This window comes from Psammomys obesus, unplaced genomic scaffold, assembly GCF_907164565.1.
Source record: "Psammomys obesus unplaced genomic scaffold, mPsaObe1.curated_primary_1811, whole genome shotgun sequence".
NCBI lineage: Eukaryota > Metazoa > Chordata > Mammalia > Rodentia > Muridae > Psammomys > Psammomys obesus.
The window spans coordinates 2,096,154-2,104,596 of NW_026587032.1; positions in this window are offsets into that span (position 1 = coordinate 2,096,154).

Sequence of the window (8,443 nt, forward strand, 5' to 3'; positions counted from 1 at the left end):
AGCTTTGATAAACATGCTCAAAGCTCCTGAACAGGGAAAGCAAAGGTCTGCTAAACTAACCAACCTCTTCCTACCTCTTTCTCATTTTCTTTTCTTTTTCCTTTGTTTTGCTCTTCATGTGGCACATAAATTAGAACAATTATGCATGCATATAGTCCACACATGAACACTCCTAGAAAACTGGGGTGGGGGAGACAATGGTGACTTTTCCCTATATTCTCTTTTCTAGTTGGAACTGCTGTGGGTGTTTGTGTTTTATGCTTCTTGGAGCCTGGTCTTCAACTTTTCTTATCATTTCTCTCCTTTGGAAAAATTTCCCTCTGCTGGTACGTTTCCATAGTTTTCTTTTCTTTTCTTTTCTTTTTTTTTTTTTTTTTAAGCCCAAGAATATTTCATTCTTTGGGGCAAGTATGTATGTGTGAGAAAGACAGATAGACAGACAGACAGACAGAGCGATAGAGACAGAGAGCCTGCTCACAGTTCTTCGTGGAGCACGTACTCGGAGGCCAGTATTGATGATGGGGGTCTTCCTCAAAGACCCTCTATCTTAATTTTCTTTTAAAAAAGTAGGCTCATACTATACCTGAGGCTGATTCCCTAGAATCAGCTGCCAGCTCTCCCCAAAGATTATCCTGCTTCTGTCTCCTCAATGCTTGATGACAGGCCCAATGTGGGTGGGCTGTGTAATGTGGGATGTGGCTGGTGTGTATTGATCTGAACTCAGGTCCTCACGTTTGTACAACAAATCCTTTATCAGCTGAGCCGTGTTCCAGCCCCTGACCCAGTTTTCACTGTTAGGACTTATTTATTTATTTATTTAGTTAGTTAGTTAGCTTGTTTGTTTGAGACAGAGTCTCACCCTGGAACCTTAGGTGGCCTGGAACTCAAATGCTGGGCCTTGAGAACCACCTACCTTCTCCCTCTGATGCACTAGAACTGAAAGCATATGCCACCACTCCCACAGAGGTCCTATAATTTTTTTTTAATAAAGTGAACACTTTTTTAAAATTTAAATTAATTTTAATTTCCTGGCATCAAGCCAGGTATCCTGTAATTGAAGCACTCGGGTAATCTGGGTGGTCATGAGTGTGAGGCTATTTTGTCCTGCCCGAGCTTTTTACACTTTTCATCTTCTGCCCTTGAGTCAGCCTCTTCCGGGAGCCTGCCTTGTTTTCTTGAAGTCGGTGTTTTGAAGTCATGGTGCAGCACCCTGGGTGTCATTACAAGCACAGCCCCGTGTTTCATGACAACATACACATAAACCTCACCTTCTTCCATTTTTTATTTACTTATTTTTGGTTTTTGAGACAGGCTTTCTCTGTGTAGCTCTGGCTGGAACTCGCTCTGTAGACCAGGCTGGCCTTGAACTCAGAGATCTGTCTGCCTCCACCCCCCAAGTGCTGGGATTAAAAGCATGTGCCACCATCGCCTTTTCCCATGTTTACCTGTTGGGCAGAGGATTGTTAAGCAGCATGCTCTGCAACTAAAGCCCAGAAGTTTTCAGAGAAACAGATCCTGCCAGCTGCTCCCAATCCCAGCTCACCCAGGCTCTGGGGGCATTGCTGCTTTGGTCTCTATAAACTTGGTTGTTTTCCATACCCAGTGCATATGGCCTCATGCAGTAGTTTTGCTTCTGCAACTGGCTCTGTGACTTGGCCTGATGTCTTCAAGGTTCAGCTGTGCTGCTGTGTGCATCTGAAACTCCTTCCTTGGTAGGGCTAACATTCCACAATGTGACGTTCCACGTGTGTGTCATCTCCTCCTGCCCCTTGGCCGCTGTGCCAATCGTAGATCTTTGAGAGTACTTTCAGTTGCTTTGGGTATACTCCAGAAATGCCAATAAAAGCATTTATTTGGACTTTTGTGTCTCTGAGTGTCTGCCACAGGACTGTGGGTGCGCATGGAGTTACAAGTGGTTGTGAGGTGCCATGTGGTGCTAGGAACTGAGCTCGGGTCTTCTAGAAGAGCAACACAGGTTCTTCACTGCTGGGCCATCTCTCCTGCCCCTAAATCACAGGTCTTAAGAATTATTGCCCATAACTCCAGCCTCAGAGGATCTGACAACCCTGGACTCTGAGGGCACTACAGTAGTGTGCACACACCCACACACAGACACAAACATATAAATAAGGTGTTTTAAAAGGATGTCTTCATTGTTCCTACGAGCTACCACAGAAGCGGCATCATTTCTGCATGAGACGGACTGACAGAGAAATAGAGAGCTAGCAACCATCTTAACAGCTGTGAAAGTATTGTTGTGGCTTTGCCTGAACACACACACACACACACACACACACACACACAGGTACGTGTGCCATGTATGCCTGGTGCCTAACAAGGTCAGAAGAGGGCATCAGAACCCATGAAACTGGAGTTACAGACAGTTGTGGGCCAGGACATGGGTGCTAGGAATCAAACCTGGGTCCTTTGGAAGAGCATCCCGTGATGTTCACCACTGAGCCATCTCTCTAGCCCCACATTGTGGCTTTGATTTGCACTTCCCTAGTATTTAGGGATGTTGAAAGCCACTTGTGAATTTATTAAGCAGTTTACTTATTTAGGGCGAGATGGCTACGTTAAAAGTTTAGGAATAAAGAACACTAGCTGTTTTTTTTTTTTTCTAAGATTTATTTATTATGTACACAGCGTTCTGCCTGCATGTGATCTCATTAGAGATGGTCATGAGCCACCAAGAGGAACAAGGTTCAGCACCCATGTGGATTACAATGGTCTGTAACTTGAGTTACGGTAGACCTGGCGCCCTCTCCTGGCCTCCATGGGCACTGCACCCACATGGTGCACAGACCAACATGAAGGCAAGCACTCATACGCAAAAGGTAAACGTTCATTTTAAACTCTGCTGCTCTGCTTACTTATTTGGGCCATTGTCTCCTATCATGTAGATGACACTGATGTTTCTCTCTGTGCTAAACTCTCTCTGCTCTACTGACCAGGTCCCTTCATGCTCTGAGGTGTTCCAGTGTATCTGTATTTTCTTTGGTTGCCCATGCTTCTGGCTTGTATCTTTTTTTTTTTTTTTTTATAAGATATTTGGCTTGCCGGCATGTTTTCATAAGCTATTGCACTGGAGGAGAAAGGGTAATGGAATTCATGAGATAAGAAAGCAGAAGAAAAGTAATGGGGGAAGGAAGGGGAACCTCCAGCAGGACGGTAGGGGAGGTATAGTGCCACATACATATGCAAATGTCCTAGTGCCACATACATATGCAAATGTCCTAGTGCCACATACATATGCAAATGTCCTAGTGCCACATACATATGCAAATGTCCTAATGCCACATACATATGCAAATGTCCTCACGACACCTGCCCTTCTGTTTCCTGGTCTAAAACTGTTAACAGACACAGCGATGGCTTTCTAGTTTCCTGGCTGCTATCAGTGTAATCCTGACCTTTCAGAATGAACCTGACTGTTCCTTTCTCCTTTTCTGTTTTTAAAAACGGTTTGAAGAAAATCGGTGTTACTCTACGTGCCAAACAGACATCACTAATGATGTCTGTTTGTAATAATAAACTGTGTTTGTTTACAGCCAGCGTCTCATGTACCCCAGGTTCCCATAGCTTACCATGTAACCAAGGCTGACTTTGAATTGCCAGTCTTCTGACCTCCTCCTCCAGAGTGCCTGGGTCACAGGCGCACGCGTCCATTGCTGGGTCATGTATGGCCCGAGGCATGCTAGGCAGGCACTCTACCAACCGAGTGCTAGCTTAACACCGTTACATGTCAGAGGCTGCTTTATCTGCAGTGTGTTTGGCTTTGCCATCCATCCTGAGCTCCGACTTAGGGTCTTATAATTTTCCGACTTTGTGATGGTGCAGAAGCGCTGAGTGTCCAGAGCAGAGCTGTCCTTTTTAGATTTTTTAAAAACATACTGTGCGCACCTGCATTTGTGCTCATGTAGAGAGAGCTCAGAGGATGACTTTGTGGGATTGGTTTTCCCCATCCACCTTTATGGGGGTCTCGGGATCGAACTCAGGTTGTCAGGCTTATTGACACACGCCTTTGCCTGCTGAGCCATGTCACTGGCCCTAGAAACTACTTCTAATGTTGACTCCTAGGCCAGTCATGTTATGAGATCTGTTACAATGCTGGGCAGTGGCTGAGTCCACTCAGCTGCATGTCTAGATGTGGGAACAGCCTTCACTGTGTCGCTGAATAGGACAACCAATAGGCAAGTGTCGCCTCTCTGAAGTCTAATTTCAGCTAGATGGTTATTCAAATTATTCAGGTTTTATTAGAGATGCTATCTGGACCAGAGTACTGCTGGTTTTGATGATAAGGCCTGGGCAGATCCTTGATTTTTTTTTTTTTGGGGGGGGGAGGCAGGAGGGAGGAAGAGTTGTTTGGTTAATTGGTTTGGTTTTCTGAGACAGGGTTTCTCTGTGTAGATTTGACTGTCCTAGAGTCACTTTTTAGACAGGGGCTGGCTTCAAACTTAGAGATCCACCTGCCTCTGCCTCCTGAGTGCTGGGATTACAGGTGTGTGCCACGACTGCCCAGCTTAGACGACTTTAAAAAATATTTTAGAAGTGTATTTTCTTTCATATATATGTGTATTCATGTGCATATGTGTGAGGTCCAAGGACAATCTGTGGGAGCTGATTCTCTTTCCACTACATGGGGCCAGGGAATGGAACACAGAATATCAGGGTTTGGCTGCTCACTGAGCCATCTTGGTGGTCCCCTGGGTGCCTTCTGAAAGTGGAGCTTTAAACTGATGGAATGGATGTGAACTGAGTTAAACAGAAGACGCTGGGCTTGGTGGAGGAACTGCACAGATGTGCGGTCACTAGTTGGAGTTTCTGCAGGAGAAGCGTTCTGGGTCATTTTCAGCTGCAGATGTTCGTTAGATAGTCAAGTGTGTCTGGACGGCCAGCTGTCTGCGGGCCGCTGGGTGAGTCAGTTGAGAAGAGATCTGGACTGCAGACAATCACTGACCAGCATCAGCATATGGGCCACTGGGGCAATGCCCACATGTGAGGACCTGACCTGTGACTGCCACTGCCACGAGGAGCCATCTCTCCAGTCCTTTGTAGTTTTTATCTGTGGATGCAGCTCGGGGGAGTCCACAGGCCAGCCACCCCACTAACAGGCAGTATATTGATAGGCATCTTGCCACGTCTCAGAGTCTCCCTGTGGGATCAAGCCCCCACTGCCCACTGTGGTAGCTGGTCTACCAGCTGGCTGCCTTCTCTGTGTCTCCCCAAGCTCCCACCCTGGCTGACTGCTATCTCTGAAGCCGTTTCAGGCTTTGCTGTGGGAACCCAAACTAAGAAACTAATTCTAAAGCTATGAGGCTCGGTGAAATCAGGGAATAAATGAGTGCAGAGAAGAGGGACAGACAGGCTGAAGCCTGCAAGTGAGTCTAGGAAACAAATAGCAAAGGAGATCTCATGTTAGGAAGGAGAGTCGACCTCACCCAGAGCTAGGTAGCCAGGAGACTGAGTAGAGAGGACAGGCCACCCGCCTAGGAGCTGTGATAGTGGGCTACAAAATTTAAGCTGTAAGGGGGGAAGTGAAGACATGAAGAAAACAAATGGTGGGAAGGGGATGGAATAAGTGGCATACAATTGCAGTAGAATCCAGGACTGCTGGGGTTTCGGTGCTCTCTGCAGATGAGGTTAACACTGAGGTTAGCTCCAGTGCCAGCCCGCAGTACCGGCGCCTTCCCATGGGGTGGAAGCCAGGAAGCTGGATGTTATAACGACTAGGATACTGAAATCACCCATGATTATAAAACTGGTTTGGAATGACATTTAACTGGAAGCTCAAGTCTTCAATGATCAGAGGAACGTGCTTTTTGTTTTTTGTTTTGTTTTTTGTCAACTTTGTATGTACTGGAGTGGCCCAGAGGGAGCCTCAGTTGAACTGCCTCCTCTGACTGACCTAGGGAGCATTTTCTTGATGACTGATGTGGGAGAATCCAGACCACTGGGCAGGTGGCCCCAGGCAGTCTAAGACAGCAAACTGAGCCAGTACGCAGCACCCCTCCACGGAGTTCTAGTTCTTGCCTTTAGCTCCTGCTCCAGCAGATGATGGACAGTGACGTCGAAGGGCAAGCCCCAAACCCCTTCCTTCCTCAAGTTGGTTTTAGCATTTCAGCACAGCAGTAGAGAAGCAAGTGAAGACAGAAATGGGTACTGACGACGTAGTACTGCTGTGGCAGGACTGACCGTGTTGTTTTGGGGAGGACTACGGTGGCATTTAGAACTCTTGAGACAGAAAAGCCATTGTGTGTGCAGAGCTCAGTGGGCTGAGCTTGGAAAACAGAAATGGCAAGAGGTGCCAATGATGGAGGCCTGGCTTGTGAAGTCTTAGAGGGAAGCCAGGACTACGGGGGCTGTTTGTGTAATACTGTGAATTAATAATCTGTTGTTTTAGGTCAGCTGACACTGAAGAATTGGTGTGATCAACAAGAGCCCAGCATCACTGACGCGAACTTTGTGTTCAACTATGCTTCAGAGGGGCCGACACTGGACCTCAAGCTGGCAGCCAAACTCGGTAACGTGTTAAGAACCTCCCATGTGGCACTGGGCTTGAAGGCATATGGAAAGATGCTGAGGCTTGGCACTATGTTGAAAAGTCAGAGTACTATGGAGAGGCCTGGTGGTCGCTTGTGAAGGTGTGGCCTCAGATGCAGGTGGAGCTGCCAGGGCTGTGCAACTTTTTTGAAAAATTAGACTCATTTATAAATTGATATTACTGTAAGAGCTTATGCACAAAAAGTTACAGTTTAATAGAGTCAAGGGGCCTACTGTACTGGCTGGTGTGTGTGTGTTTCAACAGAACCCAGAGCTGGCCAGCAAGAGAAAGCCTCAGTTGAGGAACTGCCCCTAACAGAGTGGCCTGTGGGCAAGTCTGTGAGGCACTTTCTTGATTGACGTCCAAGAGTCCAGATCACTGTGTGGAGCCATAGCTGACCGGGGGGCCTGAGCTGTGAGAGAAGGCAAAGTGAGCAGGCCTTGAGTGCACGCCAGTAAGCGGTTTTCATTCCTCCGTGGCCTCTGCCGCGGTTCCTGTCCTGCGCTCCTGTCTTAGCTTCCCTTAGTGACAGGCTGTGACTCAAGGAAGAGTAAACCAAATAAACCCTTTTGTCCCCACGTTGGTTATGGTGTTTTATTACAGCAATAAAAAGAAACTAGGACAGAGGGTACGACCAGGCCAAAACCAGAGTAAGACCAGACTGATGAATGAGGGCTCCTATGCGCCAACGCTCAGCTGGTCCTACCTACTGCTTCTGTGTGCCAGAGGGTGACTTTCTTTCCAAACAAGGTAGGCCAGTTAGCCAGCAAACAGTGGCATTGGGATTCAAGCCCAGGCAGTGCACCCCACTGTGACTGCTAGGTGAAGGGGGACCCTATTTCCCATGTGTGGGGAAGGCTAGCACTTAGTGAAAAATGCCTAAAAGTAGCGTCAAGAAAGGCACCTATGCCACTTCAAAGCCTGCTGGTGTGGGGGCTGAGTGAAAGCAGCTCTCGAAGGAGCTTTAGGGGAACCTGTCCCGCGTGCTGACTAGATCTGAAACTGGGGTGCTTCTCTTATTTCATACAAAGCTTGCACTGCCGTTTTCTTTTTTTGAGATGGGGTCTGTGTCTGTGGCACTGGCTGTCCTGGAACTATGCAGAGCAGGCTAGCCTTGAGTTCAGGGACCTGCCTGCACCTGCTCCCGAGCTCTGGGACTAACGGTGGAGCACTCCTGGTATTGCCTTTTCCAATCATGCCAACAGGACCTCTGTACCTTACTGGCAGAGGCTACCGTTTGTGTGTTCTATTACATGCTGCTGGGTTTTAATTTCGACTTCTTGACAAGTAAGATATTTGTGTTAGGTATCTGCCTAGCACATCTGCCTTTGGCTTTCCTATGGTTAGTGGGTAGGCTTACTTTCTGGACATCTTGGGTCCTTGGGATAGACAGTATGGTCATTGATTAGTCTAATAAGCACCAGAACTGATATGCTCTTCTGGAATTCATTAAGTGAATCTTCGATCTGTGAGAATGGCCTGCTGTTCTTTCTGTTATGGACTTGGGTGATCCTTGCCATGAGGGACCTTGGAGTAACAAAGAGGACCCAGACAGTGGAGTGGTGGCCCTGTAGCACAGCCCTATGCCCAGGACACGGTTGGGACCCTATTTCCTCAACCAGGCCTGACCAGAGACAATGGTCTAAACCCAAGAGTCAGTAGGTCCATTCCTTCTGTACCCGCTGAGGGACAAGATAATTCTTTGCCCTTTTCGGACTCTAGGAGCTGTCTATCACTTAGCTTGGAACCTTTTCTCATTTTCAAGGTACACTGCCCCAGCCTGCATCCGCACATTTCTCTCACATCTCACTCCCTTCTGCCATCTTAGTAGGGCATTTAAAGTGACATCTGGGACCTTACAGGACAATCTCAAGTTAGGATGTTTAACTTTCATCATTT